The sequence below is a fragment of the Vicia villosa genome, linkage group LG1, assembly GCF_029867415.1.
Source record: "Vicia villosa cultivar HV-30 ecotype Madison, WI linkage group LG1, Vvil1.0, whole genome shotgun sequence".
NCBI classification, from domain to species: domain Eukaryota; kingdom Viridiplantae; phylum Streptophyta; class Magnoliopsida; order Fabales; family Fabaceae; genus Vicia; species Vicia villosa.
The window spans coordinates 58,064,212-58,087,542 of NC_081180.1; the positions used below are offsets into that span (position 1 = coordinate 58,064,212).

The 23,331-nt window shown below is 33.7% G+C and overlaps 1 long non-coding RNA gene, 5 other non-coding genes and 1 pseudogene across 6 annotated transcripts; 1 reads left to right on the plus strand and 6 right to left on the minus strand.

Annotated features, from left to right (window-relative positions):
* Positions 1–7,453: 7,453 nt before the first annotated feature.
* On the minus strand, positions 7,454–7,547 carry LOC131645510 (small nucleolar RNA Z101). Its single transcript, XR_009297127.1, has one exon. It is a non-coding gene; the product is annotated as a small nucleolar RNA Z101 (small nucleolar RNA).
* A 113-nt stretch (positions 7,548–7,660) lies between these two features.
* LOC131645561 (small nucleolar RNA snoR14) lies at positions 7,661–7,748 on the minus strand. Its single transcript, XR_009297163.1, has one exon. It is a non-coding gene; the product is annotated as a small nucleolar RNA snoR14 (small nucleolar RNA).
* A 3,224-nt stretch (positions 7,749–10,972) lies between these two features.
* On the minus strand, positions 10,973–11,051 carry LOC131645520 (small nucleolar RNA Z101; annotated as a pseudogene).
* A 1,770-nt stretch (positions 11,052–12,821) lies between these two features.
* Positions 12,822–12,915, minus strand: LOC131645495 (small nucleolar RNA Z101). The gene has a single exon (XR_009297112.1). It is a non-coding gene; the product is annotated as a small nucleolar RNA Z101 (small nucleolar RNA).
* An 85-nt stretch (positions 12,916–13,000) lies between these two features.
* On the minus strand, positions 13,001–13,085 carry LOC131645546 (small nucleolar RNA snoR14). Its single transcript, XR_009297154.1, has one exon. It is a non-coding gene; the product is annotated as a small nucleolar RNA snoR14 (small nucleolar RNA).
* Positions 13,086–13,457: 372 nt separating this feature from the next.
* On the plus strand, positions 13,458–14,460 carry LOC131638751 (uncharacterized). The gene is made up of 3 exons (XR_009294757.1): positions 13,458–13,792; positions 13,928–14,126; positions 14,268–14,460. It is a non-coding gene; the product is annotated as an uncharacterized LOC131638751 (long non-coding RNA).
* Positions 14,461–20,357: 5,897 nt separating this feature from the next.
* Positions 20,358–20,442, minus strand: LOC131645539 (small nucleolar RNA snoR14). Its single transcript, XR_009297147.1, has one exon. It is a non-coding gene; the product is annotated as a small nucleolar RNA snoR14 (small nucleolar RNA).
* Positions 20,443–23,331: the final 2,889 nt, after the last annotated feature.

Genomic DNA, 23,331 nt, shown 5'->3' on the forward strand with positions numbered 1-23,331 from the left:
ATAAACTCCCCACTTCAAACCAAATTAAACTAGTAACATGACTGTTGGATAGCATTCTGCAATATCATTTACTGAACCCAAAATCAAATTTGAATGTGACAGTAGTAAACTTACAGAAAGAGGCAGCATATACATATATAGAAGAATGGTTTTAAAGCTGCAGCTTAAAATTCCAATCGATGCATAACTCAACTGGAATACTGAGCTGCTGCGATGAAATCATAGCAGAACAATAATTAAAGAGAGAAAAAAATGAATCCTTTCTAAAGGGCCTATAGCCGCCAAGCTAAAGAACAGCTTCCCAACAGATCAAGTTGTTGAGCTCATGATGGGAGGAACAAAGCAGAAGTTACCGAAAGAAGTTGGTGAGAACAAGTTCATTTTCAGCAAATCAGGCGTCATTACCTCCTCCTCCTGATCAGAATTTTATCCAAAATATTCAGATTCAAAGTACTGGTACCGGTTGTTAGAAGGAACAGTGATAATATTTGCAGTGGTTCTGGTACTATGGTCTGCGCTTTGGAGAATATTGTGATAGTCAGGCTGTGGAGGCATGAACTGAAGTGCACAAGTGAGGGACTTAACAAGTTCTTTGAAGTTTACAGGATCCACTGTGTATACTTTGACAGGTGTTGGCACCATTGGTGCTATTGGTGCTTTCTTCATTTTCTTTTACTTGTGGCTTTCTTACTTTGATGATGAATAGAGTGATGAATGAAAGATTGACGAAACAAATATTAATATCAGCCTTGCCACTTCCCACTTGTTGTATGATCTGTCTTATTAAGCGATAAAATCGGAATAATAGCCACCCCGATACCCAGAAATGAGAAATCATTGAGTATTCATATTACACCAAATGTTCTTTCACCAGCAGGGCCAATTTGTTTAGGAATTTTGATAGTATTAGATGTCACTACCTTCTGGTTGTTCGTCCCTCTACTGCGACATTTGCTAAAACAGGCAGATCTACCAGCATCAAATTGACAACACTTGGCAGGTAGATGCTGAGATGAATAGAGACACGAGATATTTGATTTGATTTCCCCGCCATCCTGTTAGTGTCATCTTCAATTTCTTTTCGAACCATGGCAGTGCTAATTTGTCCCAACAATGTTCACAATCTTCCAAATGTAACTCTAAAATCAAAATGCATTGCAAGACAACAGAAATCGACACCACAACATATAATTAACACATACACATTGTAAGTTGAGTTATATGACATTAGATCATCAAACAAAGCATTGTAAACAAACAATAGTTAATCATACTCGGCTAATAGGATGTATGAGAAATACTTGTCTTCCAGATTATGAGAAATACTCGTCTCGACTCACCGATGTGCCCTAACCAACTTAATCATCGATATCGGCATCACGTTGGCACTATGGTTCTCATTGTGAGTCGATTTCATCCCGATCCTATCCCAATCTGGGAGCTTTGAGTGACGCAAGATGTTCACAACAGCTCTATACTGCACATTCTACAAACACTTGTCAACTTTGCAACATTAGACAATTATAATCTCATTTCACCTTAAAATACAATTGCCGCATAATTTTACAAGAAAACCAGTCAAATGAAATGAATGATTCTACATTCTCAGTTTATTCTTTGAAAAAATCCGGGTAAGGATAACTTGAAATCATTCTAACATAAGCCTTACCCAAAACAGAATCAAATTTAGATTTTAGAAAAAGAGGAGGGTTTTCAACACAATTTTCATTTTGAAAACTACAACACAAACCAGACAGCTTAAGAGCACAAGTTAAAAAGGTAAGACTTACATATCTTTCCGGCTTGTAATGAGCATGTCGATAAAATTGGAATAATAGCCACCCCGATACCCAGAAATCATTGAGTATTCATGTTACACCAACTGTTCTTTCACCAGCAGGGTCAATGTCACTACCTTCTGGTTGTCCCTCTACTGCAAACTTTGCTAAAACAGGCAGATCTACCAGTATCAAATTGACAACACTTGGCAAGTAGATGCTAAGATGAAGAGAGACAGGAGATATTTGATTTGATTTCCCAGCCATCCTGTTAGTAACTCTACTATCTTATGATTTTCTTCATATTATCACTATTGATTACACATTCAAATTACACGCTTAGGATTATAGTTTTCTTCTCGGCAGTGACATAATACAACAACTCACAAGACAACACTGTCTTACAACACACCTATTCGCAATTCACCAATACATCATCTTATATCCCAACATTTAATTCGCACTCATTATCACATATGTACCTATTACTTGTCAACTTTGCAACATTAGACAACTATAATCTTATGTCACCTTAAATACAATTTCCACATAATTTTACAAGAAAACCAGTCAAATGAAATGAATAATTCTACATTCTCAGTCTATTCTTTGGAAAAATCTGGGTAAGGATAACTTGAAATCATTCTAACATAAGCTTTACCCAAAACAGAACCAAATTTAGAAGATTTTAGAAAAAGAGGATGGTTTTCAACGCAATTTTCACTTTGAAAACAACAACACAAACCCGACAGCTTAAGAGCACAAATATTCACTTTTAACTCATTTTCTTCATCCTCTAACCACCCAAACCATATCCAATCATATTCTAACATACTCAAACATTTCATACCATAATTTCATCATCATACAAGGATATATAGATAACTATGTTTTCATCACTTCCTAACCTCATTAATTTTTAACCATAACAACCAAACTCGTGTAATCAACATGTCATAACAACAAGAAACAACAACCACAACATAGTTTCATCACATGTTCACACAACAACAACAAAACATTAACACAACATCAACTTCATGGGTTACTAACAATATGAATATTCCACTTGAACAATCTTCCTGGCACTCCATTCACCAATTTCCAGAACTCCTTTCTTCTATGATTACAACCAACATGAATAATTCCATCCTTACAATTTAACATATTTGCTGCTTCATCTAACTAATATTGTGGAATATTTACTCCAACGAAAAGACTTTTATGAAAGTTTATTTTAAGAACATATATTAACTCAAATAACTATAGATTTGCCTTCATGGCCCTCGTGTTTGGCCAATTTTCCCAACAATTAAAGTATCATTTGTGTATTGCATATGCGGGAAGTGAACACCTCCCTCTATGAACTAATAACACTCAAAATAGGAAAAAGTCGATAGAGGATCGCCTTACCTAGAACTTTACCTACTCGAATATTTATGCGAGGGCTTACATTGATCAACACTAAAATAGTTGATGTTTGAAGACACTCTGAAATCCAGCCCCTCCATTTAATGCTGAATCCCATCCAAGTCCAAATATTTATGGTCCACAAAATCATATGTTTTTTCAAAATTCCCCTTTAAACATCAACGCTTCTTTTTTCCTCCTATTTGCATCATTTACTAACTCTTTTGCTATGAGTATTCCATCTCCCATCTGTCGGTCCTCTAAGAACGCAAATTGCAAATCAGAGATGACTTTTTTAGCCACATGCTGCTAATTAAAGATATCGACCTAAAATAGTTTAGCTTCACCGAATTCTCAATCTTTGGAATCAATGCTAAAAAAGCATTATTAGCTCCATACAATATCGAATGAAATTCAGCAATGAATATGTGAAAGTACGCTTTAATCATATCCCAAAACTAATTAATAAACTGAAATTTATGTTATTCGGGTATTCGGGTCAGAATTTTTCGAATCCTCGCAATTCCAACCAACAACTCTCCAATCCCAACCCACAACTCTCGCAATCCCAACCAACTTCGAATTCTTTTGTGAGACTTCTATTGACCAACACTGAAATATTTGAAGTTCAAATACACTCTTAAATCTAGCCTCTCCATTTAACGTTGAATCCCATTTTTTCAATCATAAAGTCCAAAAATTACCACTTTAAACATCAATGCTTCTTTTTTCCTCCTATTTGTATCATCTGCTAATTTATTTGCTATAAGTATTCCATCTACCATCAATCAACCTTCTAAGAACAAGAATTGCAAATCAAAGATAACTTTTTTAGCCGCCAACTTCAATCAATTTGCAAATAACATTACTAAGACTTAACAAAATTTGTTAAAATATCGGGATAATATCATCCAACTTCACTAAATTCTTTATCTCTGGAATCGATACTAAAAAGCATTATTAGCTCCACGCACTATTTTGCCAACCAAATGAAACTCATCAATAAATCTATGAAAGAACCAAAATTTATGCTATCCAGGCCAAGGCTTTTCAAACTCTTGTTGTGTCCAAATAGGCCTAAAATATAATTGAAAACTTCATCTATTATCGCCTAAAACCATGTCTATTTTGTTCCATCTACTTCTATAAAATTAATCTCATTAACTATGCGTATGTGCGGCCAATGGTGTGGTGAATACTTGGGTCTTGAGGGTAATCCTACTAGGTACAAATTGTTTATAATCGCCGAAGTCATCGAGGTCCATGTTTCTCGAATATGCCGGCTACAGGTTTCATCGTGGGCGAACTTTCCAGCTCGGTTACGACTCCTGGAAATCTACTACTATTTGCGATAGCAACTGAACTGAAGCTATTGTAATTGGTACACGTGATTCACCTCAACCACCTTAACTTCCAAGTCCGGTTTGGAACATAGGATGCCACACTTCCATTCATATTCGAGAAGCAAAAACAAAAGAAACGCCGACCTGTCATTGTTATTTTCAATCCGACTCTTTTACGATGACATTAGAGCTTAACGTGTCATCTCTAATCATTGCAATCTTGATTTCTCCTCCCATGAGACTTGATATGTAGTTGTTGTCATACAAATAGCGTATCAGTTCACCCAAATGACCCACTATCCTGATAGAAACAACCTGCAACATATAATGTGACAAAACAACAGGAACCAAGGAAGAATCTAGTGTGATTATTATCAACCAACTCTTGAGTAAGCCCCTAAACAACTATAATCTCCATTATACTCGTACATTAATAGCTTATTTATCTTGTCTATAAAGATAAGCATTCATGGACACTTTAGTTAATAGACGGTAGTCGACTGTGATTTTAGGAAGTTAAAAAGGTAAGAGTTACTTATCTTTCCGGATTGTAATGATCATGTCGATAAAATCGAAATAATAGCCACCCGGATACCCAGAAATCATTGAGTATTCATGTTACACCAACTGTTCTTTCACCAGCAGGCCCAATTTGTTTAGGAATTTTGATAGCAGTAGATGTCACTACCTTCTGGTTGTCCCTCTACTGCGACCTTTGCTCAAATAGGCAGATCTACCAGCATCAAATTGACAACACTTGGCAAGTAGATGCTGAGATGAATAGAGACAGGAGATATTTTATTTGATTTCCCAGCCATCCTGTTAATGTCATCCTCAATTTCTTTTTGAATCATAGCAGTGCTAATTTGTCCCAACAATTTTCACAATCTTCCAAAGGTAACTCTAAAATCAAAATGCATTGCAAGACATACAGAAATCGACACCACAACATATAGATAACACATACACATTGTAAGTTTAGTTATATGACATTAGATCATCAACCAAAGAGTTGTAAACAAACAATAGTTAATCATACTTGGTCAATAGAATGTGTGAGAAATACTTATCTTCTAAATGGCGGTATAAGCAGTATTATTATGGTGATTCATGTCTCACCTCCACTCACCGATCTGCCCTTACAAACTTTATCATCAACATCGAGAGATCACATTGGCACTATGGTTCTCATTGTGAGCCGATTTCATCCCAATCTGGAAGCTTTGAGTGACGCAAGACATTCACAGCAGCTCTATGCAACTGCACATTCTACAAACACAGAATTTTGTCCATCCATTTCATCTATAATAATCAGACCCCCTATGTACAGGAACACTACTCGATAAGAATTCGCAAACCGACTAAATTATACGATGCAAATTCTACGCCTGATAAGTGAAACTTTGACAGATTTCTCCCAAAAGCTGTTTCAACATAATACGTGAACCAAATTCATATAATATCCATCTTCTCTACCATTATTCACATGTTCAGGTAACCATGACAAAATCAAAATCCATTACAAACAACAAAAATAATCAAGTGATCCATGTAGCAATGACAAATTCAGTACAATGATAAGTTTAATGATACGATCAATTTAGATTAGATGAATAAAAAAACAGAAAACAAAACACATAAACAAATATCATAGACTTATGGGACTATTTAATGCTTTTTCAAAATCCACTTTAAACATCGAGGCTTCTCTTTTCCTCCTATTTGCATCATCTACAAACTCATTTTCAACGAGTATTCCATGTACCATCTATTGGCCTCCGGCGAATTGCAAATCATAGATAACTTTTATATCCTCCACCTTTAATCTATTTGCATATAACATTACTAAGACTTTCTAGATGCTGCCAATTAAAGATATTGGTCTAGCTTCACTGGATTCTTTATCTTTGGAATCAATACTAAAAAAACATTATTACCCCCACACACTATTACGCCATTCGAATGAAATTCAGCAATGAATATACGACAGTCTGTTTAATTACATCCTAAAACTCATTAATAAAAATTGAAATTTATGCTATCCGAATCAAAGCACTTCAACATTTCTTATTTCCTCCTCTCTAAGTTCAGCTATGAGAACATAATTTTCTTCATCTCTAATGCGTTTAAGTAGAAAATTCTGCATAATTGGTCTTTCCTCTTTTTGTCTCTAGATAGACCTAAGAACTAATTGAAAACTTCATCCTTTATCTTCTAAACCACTTTTTGTTTTGTTCCATCTACTTCTATACAACTAATCTCGTTAACTTTTCTTATATTTATCCAGTGCAATATTTTTCATGGACAATGATCTAAGAGTCCTTCATCCAAACACCATTGCAAACATTCTGGCCATTTGACTGATTAAATCTCCTGCCAATACAGCTCCCTGTGGATCCATCTAATTTTGACCATGTGAATTCTGCCCATTAAGATTAAATCTATTAGTTCTACTTTAGATAAAAAACTTCTTAAAGTAACATCTAGCCCCTTCTTGTTACTCCAACTCCTTTTTATTCCTAAATTTATCATATTGGAATCTCCCATAACGAACCATCTAGCTCCTGTTTTTCTTTACTACATAGCAGCCTTTTTCCACCTGCAATTAATGCAAATCAATTAATCCAAACCATGATCAATCCTGATTAGTCTTATAAATGTCATTTTACTTTGGCAGCAATTTACCAACGTGAATCAATCCTAGACCGAGATCCAACTTTGTCAGTGAGTTCAAATAATAAGTGAATGGATTCAATGCCAATGAAGGGACAATAATAATAATAATTTAATTCTATCACAAATCAAGTGATCCAGGTAGCAGTGACCAATTCAATCTAGTACGATGATAAGTTTAATGATAGTCAATTTATACTAGATGGATCCAAAAAAACAGAAAACAAAATACATCAACAAATATAGACTTTTCGGCAACAGTTCTCCAAGGTGTTATTAACATCAATGAAATTCAGATGCAAATTATCCATTAAAACAATTTTAGATTCATCATCTACCCAATTCTGCAAAATTTTGTTAACTTAAAAACCATAAATAATTTATAAAGTTACATCACAAAATTAAGAAACTCAAGAAATAAAAAAAATCAAGCAAGAGGGAAATATGAAAACAATCAGAATCAGAACCTGTCGGAATTCATGAATTACATCAAAGAATATCAATGGATTCACAAACGACAACATATTGCTTTTCTTTTCCCTCTATGTACCTATCACTTGACAACTCTGCAACATAGACAGCTATAATCTCATGTCACCTTAAAATCATTCTAACATAAGCATTACCCTAAACAGAACCAAATATAGATTTTAAAAAAAGAGGTTTTCAACACAATTTTCATTTTGAAAACAATAACAGAAACCTCTCTTTTTTTCCCCTTCCGCTATCCAATAAACCCCAAAATTGAATTATGTATTAATGTAGATACATTCAGCCAACGAAAGATTGCATACCGAACTTCCTCGCTGATTTTTAGACAATCAAAGAAAATGTGAGAAACAGTATCTTCTTTTCTGCATCCGAACGAAGACGCAACTTTAGATCCATTCAAAAACCCCTCTTTACCAGGCTGTTTTATGTAGGGACTTTATTTTGCCCTATTCTCTAAACCAGTGTAAATACATTAAGCAGGATCAGATTACTCCACGCAGCTGCAAAATTCCTCATACCATCTCTTGTGCTTTCCATCAAAATTGAGGAACAAGCTTCCTTTACCGAATAAGATATTTACCCCAATTCCACTTATCTTCTGAATCTTCCTTCAGCACAATTCTTTGAGCTTCTTTTCCTCTTTATTCAAGATTCTTTTCAACCTTATGTTCTATGTCATGTCTTCTACATCTTTCACTACATGAAGCCTTTTTGTTCTCGATTAAACCAAACAGTCCAACATACCTGTTCTTCTAGATTATTCCTTTTATCAAAGAATCGGTCCAAAAATGCGATTCAGTTCCACTTCCTAATTTCATTCACAACCTTTCAAAGAACAAAGATAATTTAATGTCCCACAACTCACTTTCTATTTTTTTTTTATGTCCTGCCACCAAGCCAACCCCATTCTCTCAATTTTACTCACTCTACAAATGATTTCACCAAATTTACCTTTTAAAACCTTAACCCACAAACTTTGTTTCTTTGTAAGTAATCTCCAATGAACCCTTTTTTCAATGAACCCAACTCATTTTTCTGAGTTCCAATCTTCAAACACATAAGACTTGCTGGGAAAGTATATTTGTTGAATTGCTTCCCAGTCTGTATGATATTCCAATATCCCTAAGACTAGTAATCTTGCTTTCATATGATCTTTTTAGTTTTGTAGTCGCCCAAAACAGTACCATAATCGCCGAAGCCATCCAGGTCCATGTTTCTCGAATATACCGGCTTGTTTCATCATGGGGGAACTTTCCTGCTCGGTTACGACTCCTGGAAATCTGCTACTATTTGCGAGAGCAACTGAACTGAAACTATTGTAACTGGTACACATGATTCACCTCAGCCACCTTAACTTCCACGTCTGGTTTGGAACATAGGATGGCACGCTTCTATTTATATTCGAGAAACAGAAGCAAAAGAAACGCTGACCTGTCATTGTTACTTTCAATCCGACGCTTTTACGATGACATTAAAGCTTGACTTGTCATCTCCGATCATTTCAATATTGATTTCTCATCCCATGAGACTCGACATGTAGTCGTTGTCATCACGTATGCTTACTGCAAACATTTAAAAGTAGTAATCAAACATCATAACCACGTCATACAATTAGCGTTTTAGTTCACCCAAATGAACCACTATCCTGGTTGAAACAACCTACAATATATAATGTGACGAAACAACGGAACCAAGGATGAATCTAGTGTGATTATTATCAACCAACTGTAGAGTAAGCCCCTAAACAACTATAATCTCCATTATATTCGTACATTAATAGTTTATTTATCTTGTCTACAAAGTTAAGCATTCGTGGACACTTTAGTTAATAGACAGTAGTCTGCTGTGATTTTAGGAAGTTAAAAAGGTAAGAGTTCCTTATCGTTCCGACTTGTAATGAGCATGTCGATAAAATCGGATTAATGGCCACCCCGATACCAAGAAATGAGAAATCATTGAGTTTTCATGTTACACCAAATGTTCTTTCACCAGCAGGGCCAATTTGTTTAGGAACTTTGATAGCATTAGATGTCACTACCTTTTGGTTGTCCGTCCCTCTACTGCGACATTTGCTAAAACAGGCAGATCTACCAGCATCAAATTGACAACACTTGGCAGGTAGATGCTGAAATGAATAGAGACAAGAGATATTTGATTTGATTTCCCCGCCATCCTGTTAGTTTCATCTTCAATTTCTTTTCGAACCATAGCAGTGTTAATTTGTCCCAACAATTTTCACAATCTTCCAAATGCAACTCTAAAATCAAAATGCATTGCAAGACACAGAAATCGACACCACAACATATAGATAACACATACACATTGTAAGTTGAGTTATATGACATTAGAACATCAAATAAAGCGTTATAAATAAACAATAGTTAATCATACTCGGCCAATAGAATGTGTGAGAAATACTTATCTTCCAAATGGCGGTATCAGCAGAATTAACATGGTGATTCACGTCTCATCCGGACTCACCGATCTGCCCTAACAAACTTGATCGTCGACATCAGCATCACATTGGCACTATGGTTCTCAATGTGAGCCAATTTCATCCCGATCTGGGAGCTTTGAGTGACGCAAGACGTTCACAGCAGCTCTATGCAACTGCAAATTCTACAAACACAGAATTTTTTCCATGCAATTCATCTATAACAACCTCTGTCCAGGAACACTACTCGATAAGAATTCCCAAACCGACTAAATTATACGATGCAAATTCTTTGCCAGATAAGTGAAACTTTGCCGTAGATTTCTCCCAAAAGTTGTTTCAAAATACTCAATAAGTGAACCAAATTCATTTAATATCCATCTTCTCTACCATTATTCACATGTGCAGGTAACCATGGCAAAATCAAAACCCATTACAAACAGCAAAAATATGTTTCTACAACTCTTTGGCATTCTCATTCTAACTTAATCGCATAAATCCCCTATTATGCACCATCTAGCACATAATTTTATTCGGTCAACTCCATCAATATACTCGATAACAACCTTTTTCCACCCGCAATTAATCCAAACCATGATCAGCCTGATTAGTCTTGCACAACCAATAATCATTTAGAGTCCAAATAATAAGTGAATGATTAAAATTATAACACAATATCTTGCACAACCAATGGATTTAATGCCAATGATGAGACAATAATATAATTCTATCGCAAATCAAATAAAATTCATGTAGCAACGACAAATTCATTATAGTACGATGATAATTTTAACGCTGCGGTAATTTAAGATTAGATGGATCTAAAAAAAATAGAAAACACTTAGGGGCATCAGTTCTCCAAGGAGATATTAACATCAATGAAATTCATATGCAAATTACCCATTAACACAACTGCCCATTCTCATATTTAATAATAATTCAAAAACCATAAATAATTGATAAAATTACCTCCAAAATTGAGAAACTCAAGAAATGGAAAAAATAGGAACACCTCCTCTGGCAACTTTTTCCCACAATTAAAATATAATTCACGTTCGTAAAACATATGCAAGAAATGAATATCTCCTCTACCAACTTTTTCCCACAATTAGAGTATCTTTCGCGTACAGCATATGCGACAAGCGAACATCTCGTATGCCAACTTTTTCCCACAATTAAAATATCATTCCACAATTAAAGTATCATTCAAGTTCAGTATATGCAACAAGTGAACATCTCGTATGCCAACTTTATCCCACAATTAAAACATCATTCCACAATTAAAGAATCATTCACATAAAGCATGTGAAGAAGTGAACATCTCTTTTGACAACTTTTTCCCACAATTAAAGTATCATTCCACAATTGAAATATCATTCGCGTACAACATATGCAACAAGTGAAGATCTCGTATGCCAACTTTTTCCCACAATTAAAACATCAATCCACAATTAAAGTATCATTTGCGTAGAGCATATGCGACAAGTTAACATCTCCTCTGCCTACTTTTTCCCACATTTAAAGTATCAATATGCGACAAGTGAACATCTTGTATGCCAAATTTTTCCCATAATTAAAATATCATCCCACAGTTAAAATATCATTCGCGGACGGCATATGCAACAAGTGAACATCTCGCATGCCAACTTCTTCCCACAATTAAAATATCATTCCACAAAACTACGCTTTAATCACATCCCAAAACTAATTAAACTTGAAATTATTCGGGCCAGGATTCTTTGAACTCTTGCAATCACAACCAACCTTTCTTATTTCCTCCTTTATAAATTCAACTATGAAAATATCATTAATGTCAGTGAAGGGTTATTTCCTCCTCTATAAATTCAAATGAAAATATCATTAATGTCAGTAAAGGGACAATAATAATATAATTCTATCGCAACTTGAGTGATCCATCCATGTAGCAATGACCAATTCATTCTATACGATGATAATTTTAATGCTATAGTCAATATAGATTAGATGGATCCAAAAAAAAACAGAGAATTATATTATTATTTTACCAATAGAATGAAATTCAGCAATGAATATGTGAAATTAGGCCTTAATCACATTCCAAAACTACTCAATAAACTTGAAACTCACACAATCCCAACTCTCTAAATTCAACTATGAGAATGTCATCATCTCATCTTGGATGCGTTTTATAAATCTCTTTTGACTTTGGCTTTTATCCAAACACCATTGCAAACATTCTGGCCATTTGACTAACCATCTCTAATTTGGACCATGTGAATGTTTTGCAAATTAACAAGAAATCTATCAGTTCTGCTTCTGATAAAAACTTCTCAGAGTCTAACATATAGACCCTTCTCCAAGTCCTGTGCATTCCCATTCTAACATCTGTTTTTCAATCAGATCCAAGATCCATCAATTTACTCAATAGCAGACATTTTCAACCAACAATTAATCCAAACCACAATCATCCTTGATTAGTCTTAAAAACCTCATTTACTTTGGCCAGCTATTTAACTTTAATAACAAATTATAATATCCAATTGAAATAACCAAAAAGATTATAAAAAATCAAGAATCAAACCTAAACCAACCGAGATCCACCTTTGTCCGATAGTCAATAAGTGAATGTTTAAAATTATAGAACACAATATCTTGCACAACCAATGGATTTAATGCCAAAGAAGGGACAATAATAAACAAATATCATAGAATTTAGGGCATCAGTTCTCCAAGGTGATATTAACATCAATGAAATTCAGATGCAAATTACTCATTTACACTATTTCAGATTCATCATCTGCCCAATTCTGATAACAATTCAAAAACCATAAAATAATTGATTCAACAAATCGAGAAACTCAAGAAATCAAGAAAGAGAGGGAGATATGAAAGCGATCAGAACCTGTCGGGATTCATGAATAACATCAAAGAATATCAGCGGATTGATAGACAAATGGATTTCTATCATCACTTCGCTTTTATTTTCCCTCTACATTATAATAATTCAACTAACTGCCGTTAAATCAATCTCAACAATTTATGGTTTTCATAAAAAAAAAAACATAAATTGAAATTCAGCCGAAAAAGATTATTCGATCTAACACTTTTTTCCGGAGGGATTATTTATAGTTACACATTGGGTCGGATTAGGGGTGGACAAGATTTCATGAACCGACCGAAAACCGAAGAACCCGTTCTTCCGAAACGCTCTCGGACGGTTTTGATCGGTTTATCGGTTTTGTCGGATGCCTAAAATGGATGTAGACGGACATCAATGGTCGGGTTCGGTTGATAATTTTGTAACCGTCGGTGTCCGAATCCGACCGAATAACCATGGAATAGGTATGTTAGGCCCAATACTTTTGGCCCAATACTCTTGTTATTTGAAGATCCAAACCCAGTTTTTAAGTTGTCATCAGCAATTCTCTATATATGTTCCCCCTTCTTAACCCTAGCCGCAACAACCTCACTCTCATCTCTCTCAAATCTTAAGAGCAACGGCGCTAATTTTTTGAAGAAAATTTTCTTCTGAATTTTCTTCTGAGTTTTCGTCTCTCACAGCCCACCCTTCTTCATCTTCACCGTCGTCTGTCCTTCATTCATTGTTTTATTTTTATTTATTGAATCTGTTTAATGTTACAAGATGTTGTTCTAGCATTTTGAAGACATGAAAATCTACAAAGGTAAAGTCTTGGCTTCTTTTTAGGGATTATTATTTACTGTTTGAGTTATTACTGTGTTAGCTAACTATGATTTAAGGGTTTTCATTCACTTAGTGTTGTTTGGTTTTCATTTTAGGGTTTTCATTTCACTTGCAGGTTTCTAGATCTGAAAACGTTGCAAGTTGAAGATGGAAATGATTTAGAAAGGAGGTTTAGTGGAGATGTAATTCATTTTAGATGGATGTGGTTTAGAGTTTCACTGCAGTTGGCTTCCTCCCCTTTTACGTTCTGTTTTGATATGTTTAAATAGATAGATGCAGTGAAAAGTTTATTGAGTTTTTGTTTGTTTGTAAGGGTATGTTTTGTTTGTAAATAACTTAAGTAAAATAGTTTTAAAACCATTATAATATTTTAGGGAAGCTAGAAACAATTTATTCAAAATTGTATTTATAAGTGAGTAACCATTGATCTTTTGTTTTATGTTTCTGTCTTTCAGGTCAGCTGTTGCAATTGTTTTGTTTTATGTTTCAGGTGTTGCAAGTATATCAGATGAGGATTGGTTATCAATATTCTTGGACAAACCATAAATTTATGTTGGGCTGTATTTACATATGAATTTTATTTGAATTAATCTTCTATTTTTGTATTATTAATGTATTTTAATTTATGGACTTGAATAGTTGTTTTAATTGCATTTGATGAATTTTAATATGAATCAAATATTTATATTTTGCACTAAAGCAGTCTAATATGAAATCACCAAAAAAAGCCTAATTTTTCTATTAAAAAAATCTAATTTTGGAGGCTAAAAAATTGATCTATATTTTAATTAATCTTTTGAATAATAAAACTAATTTTAATTAAATATAACTTAATTATTAGCACAATTTAATGGAATATATATTTTGGCTTAATACTTAATAGACGTAATTTTCTAACTTGTCATTCTAAATATGTTTAGTGGCCCAAGTAATAAAAATTTAAAAAGAAGGAATCTAATAAAATTTTAAAAAAAAGGAATAAAATAAATTTATACTTAGTCCGGTCCAATCCGAATTAAACCGGTTTTAATACCCGGTCCGGTTTAATCCGAACCGAAAAAACCCGAAGGCTAATAGGGTCGAAATTAGGGTCCAGCTATTACACCCGAGGGTTGGTTCGGTTCACTGGTTTGGGCCCGAACCCGAACCGTTGTCGACCCCTAGGTCGGATATAAACAAGGGAATGCCAGTTGGATCGGTATATTTCATGGGACCGACAACTCATCTATTTATCCACTCTCAATATTAATCTAGACACTTCCAGGCTGTCTACAATTTTAATATGATATCTTTAAATCAATATAATCTATTTTGATTTTAATATGATATCTTTAAATCAATAAAATCTATTTTCATCGGATATTTTTAACTAATTGGTGTTTGTTCGGATATTTGATTCAAAATATTGAACTTTTACAAAAAGAAATAAAAAAACCTTATTTATCCATCAATTTTGAATTTTATCAAACTTTTTTCTTTAAAATATTTTTTTAGATAATCTATAAAATTTTAACGGAATTTTATCAATACTAATTGCTTATATCATATTTTTTTAAAAAAATATATGGTATAAACTTATTGTTTGGTTATATTTCTACCGTAGTTTCTTGTTTGGTTATATTTCTACCGCAGTTTCTCATAAGTTTAGTACACTGTACATAGGGCTGGAAATGAGTCGAGTCGAGTCGAACTCACCTCAGCTCAGTTTGACTCATTAAGAATTGGCCGAGTTCGAGTTCGAGTTCGAGTTGATGACGAATTTTTTTTCCAGCTCAAACTCGACTCGTTAAGGATTGGCCGAGTTTGAGTTCGAGTTCGAGTTTATCTCTAACTTTTTTTTTAGGTCAAACTCGACTTGTTAGAAATTCACGAACATCTCGATTCAGCTCGTTAGGTTTATCTTGTTAGGTTCAACTCGCTTATTTCACGGACTTAAAAGTAATTTTTTAAAGTCTAGTTTTTTACATATACATTTGACATTTTAAATTAATATTTTTTAAATCAAAAATATAGAAATAAAATAAAAGTTATAAGATTGGAATTTATATGTTGTTTATTTGTATAATTATTTGTATAAATACTTTGCTCACTAGAGAATATAAATTATCAATTAAAATCGTTAGATTAAAATAAAATATGATACTAAGATTTAGAGCAAATATTTAAACCTACTCTTAAAGATAATATAATCTATCTCATATATAATCGAGTTGACTCATGAACTTAACGAGTCGAACTATGTATAGTTCAAGCTCAGCTCATTTAGTTAACGAACTTAGTTTTTAGCTCATACTCAGCTCATTTGGTTCATGAACCTAGTTCATCGATTTAATTTTCGAATCGAGTTTCAAACTATTTTCGAGTTAGTGTGGTTCATTGCCAGCCTGTACATAAGTGTATAAGATATTTAAAAAATCCGACAAAATTTTCAATTTGAATATCAGATATATTAAAATGTTTGATATAAATATAGTTTTATCCTTTTTTTTTTAATTCATAGTTAGGTGTACTTTTTTAAAAACTTCTTTAACTATGTTTTTGACACTGTTAACATCATCATACTATAATATAAACATAATTTAAGATATTTTAACATGCCTTATCATAAACACGACTAATATAACATGACTTCAAATATAAAATTGTCGGTACAATCACAATCCAATAAAATATATTCATATAATTAGGGGTATAAGCAGATCAGAAAAAAAAGTCAATTAAATCGACAATCCAAATCAAACCAAATAGAAATGAAACCGAATGTTTTTTATTCGATTCTACTAAACCGAACCAATGAAAATCGATGTGGTTTGGTTCGGTTCTCAGTTTTAGTTTTTAGGAACCGTCAAACCGATGAACCGAACCAATAGAAATAATTACGCTCTAAAAATTTTATTTCACTCATTATTAAGCTCAAATTGTGTATTGGTCCTACCATTCTCCATCTTTGTTTACATTTCCCTCCTATCAACAAAACACTCATCTAGAACCAAACTCCAAAACTTAAAAAATAGAAACCATAAGTCACAAAAATATGCTCTCATTGAACTTCTACTTTCGCTGCCTGCCACAACTATTTCTCTATTGTTATTATGGTCGTATTCTTTATGTTCAAGTTCTTTTCCTTAATTTTTTTTTTACCTTTTTTGTTTCTTCTTCTTCAACAAAATTCTTTTTAGTCTTGTTACAAAATAGTTTCGATGCGTGTTTGAGGTGTGAAACATATTAATTGATATGTGCTTTGTTGTGTTATATTTGTTAAGATTATAAATCTCTTTCTAACCTTCAAATGTCAAGTGTAACTTTTATATATGATTGTGAACTTATTTCATTGTGCAATGGAAAATCATGTCATTGTTTCATATGTATCAAGAGAAACTTGTAATTTGTTTGAAAAAATAGAGCATGAAATAAATAGCATGAAATATATTATTTTAAAAATTAATAGCATAAAATACACCGAAAAACATGACTATGGAAAATACACTGATTAGTAAAATGTTTGGAAAAACAACTTTGTACACCGATCAACCGAACCAAACCAAATCGATTAGGTTGGTCGGTTCCATTTTTGAAAAAGATTAAAAACCAAACTAAACCAAACCAATGGAGATATCATCGGTTCGGACTTTTTTTTGACCAAAAGCCAGTCAAAATCGATCTGATTACACCCTTACATATAATTGTATCTATATAAGAATATCAATACAAAAAAAAAATTGTTGACTTCCTGACTTCTTTTATGTCTTGTATATGTTGTTTCTCATGCTCTTGCACCTTCATTATAGTTTAGTCTCCAACTGTCGGTGACATGATGCAATGGACAATCAGGTTTCAACTTCACTTGATCCCAATGGTTGTTGCTAACAAACCCAATTATAATCATTTTATGTCTACTCGCAAACATTAATGGAGAAAAAACAAGTGGGAAGAATGTAATGTTAAGGTTGATGCATTTTGGACAACGAGACCAAGTTTTAACAAAACTATTAACCTCTAAGGCTTACACTAACAACACCAAAGCTTTATATATCATTGGTGTCATCTCTATACCCTTATCTCTTTTATTTTCTTCTTAATTTCCTTACTTTTAATTTTTGTTGCTTACTTATTCAAACTTTTTTATTAAAAATGTTTTCAAACTTTGATTTAGAAAATATTTTTGTTTTAAGTCAATGATTTTCAAACCTCCATAATTTACCCCCTATTTTATTTGGAGTCGATGTTCAACAGATTATCCCTTAGGCACAATCGATTATTACCTTTCGTAACGCCTTATCATCAACAATTATGGTTAATAGTAAATTAAGCAACAACTTTATTGAAAATCTTCCATTTTTAATTCGATAATCAATTATGAGATGTGCATAACGGAGTAGGAGACTTAAAAAGCCCATGGATTGTTTCCGTATTTGAAACACCTTTTGTCTTATAAGTAGAGGGTTCTCTTTTCATGTCTAACAACCACGAGAACATATTTTTGATACCTCTCTGATCTCTCTCTCTCTCTATCTCTCTCTCTCCCTTTCTCTTTCTCTTTCTATCTCTCTCAAATGTTCTCACATTTTTCTTAGTACTTTTGAAAGATAAATATTTATATCTATGAGGTGTTCCAGTTTGGTGTAAGGGCATTATTGTAAATTCTCTCTAGAAGAAAATTTTGAGATAAACCAGATTAAAATGATCTTGTTTGGTTATTGAGGTAAACCAAGTAAAACCTATGTTTGGTTGGAGATGTATTTGTAGCTAAAACTCTCAATTGGATCGTGAGCTTAGCTTGAGGTAAAAAGCTATTAGTTGGTTATGGAAGTCTTTGTAGTTAAAATTGTTGGACAAATGATTCAAAGCACAAGAGTGTAGAGGTGAGTTGCGGTATTTAAAATTCGTGATTAATTTTAAACCTTTTTCAATTAAGATTGTATTAGTAATTTTTATGTGAGTAATTTGGAGCAGAAATAAAATACTGTAAATAAATTACAAAAAATAAAAGGATATGGTTAGAAAGATTGTATCAAAGATTTATACAAGTTTGGCCGAACATTGGTCTAGTCCTGTCCGCAAGAATTCTTCTTCAGAGTTTGACTATAAACTTTGAGCTTTTGACGGTTATACCCACGAACCATAATACAATCTGATGTTGAGATTTTATTAGGCTTATCCCCAACCAATAACAATGTTTATCCCTAGATAAGCTAACGAACAGTTTAGAGAATTTATAGTTGATCTCAATAATTAAAATAAAACTTTTTTTCGAGCAAAGCTCAATAAACTAAGAACGGAGATTTTATGATAGGTTTTTTTCAAGAATAAAACTCAATCTCTTAAAGGTATCGCATCCTTAAGAATAAAAATGACCAGCACGACCTCTTACACAAATTCGTCTTCACAAGTAAAGCTTCACTTACTAGCACTAAGGCAATCATAAGTGAATAAACTTTTTTCTAAAGAGAGGGAGAGAGATAAATTCCAAACAAATATGAAAATGTAAGAAAGTGGAATGGTTTAAAGTGAGGGTGTGCCTCTCTTATATATTAGTTGGAAAAAACAAGAATGGAATAATTCATGGACCGAATTTATCATCTAATCAATTGGCTAAAAAACTCTAATTGATTAGACAACTCAGATATAATCAATTAGAGGGCCTAAATAGGAAGATTTGTATATAGATCCATTGCAAGCCATTAACGTGATGATCTTATTGATTTTTTAATCGATTATCAGTCTTCTAATAAATTTTACAATACTTGGTTCACTAAGACACCACCGCATCTTGGTTGTTTCTCAAGAATTAGAATTGGACATTGATCTAAAAGTCCTTTATCCAAACACCATTGCAAAACTTATAACCATTTGACAAACCATCTCTCTCTGTCTAATGTCGGCGTGATTCTTCTGCCAATTAACAGTAAATCTATCAGTTCTACTTCTGATATCGCCCTTTATTATTTTTCCCATTCTTACTTTATGCCTTGAAATCTTCCATCATACAGCATCTAGCGCCGGTTTGAGTCAATCAGCTCCCTCAATTTACTACTTAGCAGCCTTTTTCCACCAGCAATTAATCCAAACAAAGATCACCCTTGATTAGTCTAATAAATCTCATTTTACTTTAGCAAGCCATTTAACTTTTTTAACAAATTATCATATCACATTGGAATAATCAAAAGATTTTGAAATATGTTTTAAAAAATCAATCTACCTGAATCAATCCTTAATCTAGTTCCAACGTTATCAGCGGGTCCAAGTAATGAGTGAATGACTAGAAGTAGATCACAATATCTTAGCACAACCAATGAATTTAACAACAATGAAGGGACAATAATAATATAAAAATCAAGTGATCCAGGGAAGCAATAAAAATCGATAGAATTTAGGGCATCAGTTCTCTCCAAAGTGATATTAACATCAACGAAATTCAGATGCAAATTACCCATTTACACAAATTCAAATTCAAATTCTGATAACAATTCAAAATCCATAAATAATTGATTCAACAATTCAAAATCCATAAATAACAATTCAAAATCCATAAAATCAATACAAAAGCGATCAGAACCTGTCGGGATTCATGAATAACATCATAGAATATCAGAGGATTGACAGACAAATGAATTTCTATCATCACTTCGCTTTTCTTTTCCCTCTACATTACAATAATTCAACTACCTTCTATAAAATCAATTTCAACAATTTATAAACTGAAACAAAACCAAATCAGGTATGCATGTAAATATTTTTCATTAACAAAAGGTAAAAATTGAATGTAAATTCTTATAGGATTGACCCATCATTGATGAGCCAAAGAATGAATCGCTCCGGCACAGTTTTTTCATCATCATAGTTCTGATTAAAAAAAAACAGAAAATAAGTGCATAAATTAACGAAGGATAACTCGGCGAACAGAATTGCTCTTTTGATGAAATAGACGAACTCGGCGATAATTTATAGATACGAATTAGGGTTTTATCAATTTTCTACTCCGGATATAACCATTTGGACCGGGTATATTTCGTTGGCCCAACAACTCATCTATCTATAACTATTTTAAGTGATTTATATCAGACACCTCTACTATCAATCACAATACCGCTTATATATTTTCAAAATGTCAATAATGACCTTTTTATATTTTGCACTTCAAAAAATCTAGTTTCTTAAAAATATTCCTTCTTATAAGTCAGTCAAAAATAAAAAGATTTATAGTTGTAAGTAGGGATGAAGAAAAATACACATACTAGGATATCCAAAAATACTAATTTTAAAAATACTATAAAATATATATTATATCAAATCTAAAATCTATTCTTTACTAGTCTTTCTATAATTTTAATAAAAAATATAATTTGAAATTTGGATATCCAAAAACTGTTCTTAATTAAACTGTATGAAATTAGATCCAATCGGATTTTTTTAATCAATCATCCAAAATCGTATCGAACCACGAGTAAATTTATTTTTGAATAGGATGCATTTTTACCTCAAAATCGATCCAAACTGTACCGCAAACACTCTTAAGTATCACCTTTCCTCTGTCGAACCAGTGATTCCCTTCCGACTCCTCCATCGCGCGTTCTTCCACCATAACCCAGCATCACAATATCTTTCACTTGTTTTGGTTAAAATGAAATGTATGGATATTATGTTTAGATGTTATTATGTTTTTGTGAAAAGGAAGCAATTTAATTTGATGAAGTTTAGCTGTTAAATTGAGAGAAAATTGTATGGATGTTATGTGGTAATAACTTTTTATGTCTTTAAAAGAAGTTGAATTTTTTTAAAAGTAACTTTAAAAAAAACTATATGTTGGACTTCTAGAGGAAGATCCTTTTCGCCCTCGTGGCAATTTCTATATAACAGACTTTCACAGGAAGATTCTTGCCGCCCTCGTGGCAATATCAATATGTTGGACTTCCACAAGAAGATCATTGTCGCCCCTCGTGGAGATATCTATAAGTTGAATTTCTCAAGAAGATCATTTATGCTCCTCGCACCAATATAAGTATGATGAACTTTCACGGGAAGATCCTTGTCGTCCCTCGTGGCAATATTTATATGTTGGACTTCATGGCAAAGATTTTTTCCACCCCTCGAGTCAATATCATAGTTGGACTTCATGGCAAATATTTTTCTGCCCCTCCAGTCAATCACATAGTTGAACTTCATGGCAAAGATCTTTGTCACTGCTCGAGGTAATCACATAGTTGGATTTCCACGGGAATATCCTAGCTGCCCCTCGAGGAAATCACAATGTCGGACCTTCATAGGAGGATCCATGCCGCCCTCCTGGGCTATGCCAAGTTGGCCAACCTACATATTACTTCTCCTGAGGCACTTCGAATTCTCAAGCTATTTAAACTTTCCGCCTGATGGACTCTGAATTTCCTCGAGCAGGACCAATAAATATAAATTTCACCCAAGATGCACGACTGGAGTCTTGTCTAAGAGACTTGGTCTTAAGTTTTGTCTAAGGTCTCGACGGAAGTCCCACCCAAGATGGTCAATGTCTCTCCTGAAGGACTTACAGTTTCATTAGCCAAGCTATATATTACTTCGCTTGAGGGACTTAGAATTCTCAAACTATTTAATCTCCCTACCCGAGGGACTTAGAGTTTTCTCGGGTGGGACCAAGAAATATAAATCTCGCCCGTGAGGCTTGACTAGAGTCTTGCCTAACAAACTTGGTCGTAAGTCTTGTTTGAGGATGCGATGGTAGTCCTGCCCAAGAGGTTCAATGCCTTGCTTGGAAGACTTATAGTATCATCGGCCAGGCTACACATTACTTCGCATGAATGAATTAGAATTCCCAAGCCATTTAAACTCTTCGCCTAAGTGACTCAGAGTGTCCTCGGGAGGGACCAAAAAATATAAATCCTGCCCAAGAGGCGCGACTGGAGACTTGTCTAAGAGATTTTTTTCTTAAGTCTTGCCTGAGGTGTCGATGCAAGCTCTGCCTTAGAAGGTTAAATGCCTTTCCTGAGGGACTGGGAGTCCGTTCGAACATGATTAACTCCCTGCTTGACAGATTTGAATTTTCCCCATGCAGGATCACACGTAGAGTCTCGCCTAAGAGACTCGGTATAATGCATCACCGAAGAGACTCGACAAAATATCTCGCCTAAGGGACTCGACAATAAAGTTTCCCCTAAGGGCCCAACTATTAAGTCTCACTTGAGGGACTTGTTGCAAGCCAACATCAAGAAAAAGCCATATGATACATATTCATACAAAGAAGTCTTAAGAATATGACCTCTCGTACAAACCACTTCGTCCTTTACGAAGCCCTCTGTTGAAAGACTATCGTGGTACTTTTAGATTATCGTTTCCTCAGGGATTGGTGCGATATAATCGCCATTCTATAGTTTATGTTGCCTTGAGTTAATGTTACTTTAGTTTTGGGTTTGCAAAAGATCATTCAATCACTTTAGTAGCAAAGAGTAAATTAATGAAAGTTCTAAGTGTTAAAGAGAAGTATCAAGACTTGATTTCATCAACCTATAGTTTGTATGTCTTCCTAAGATC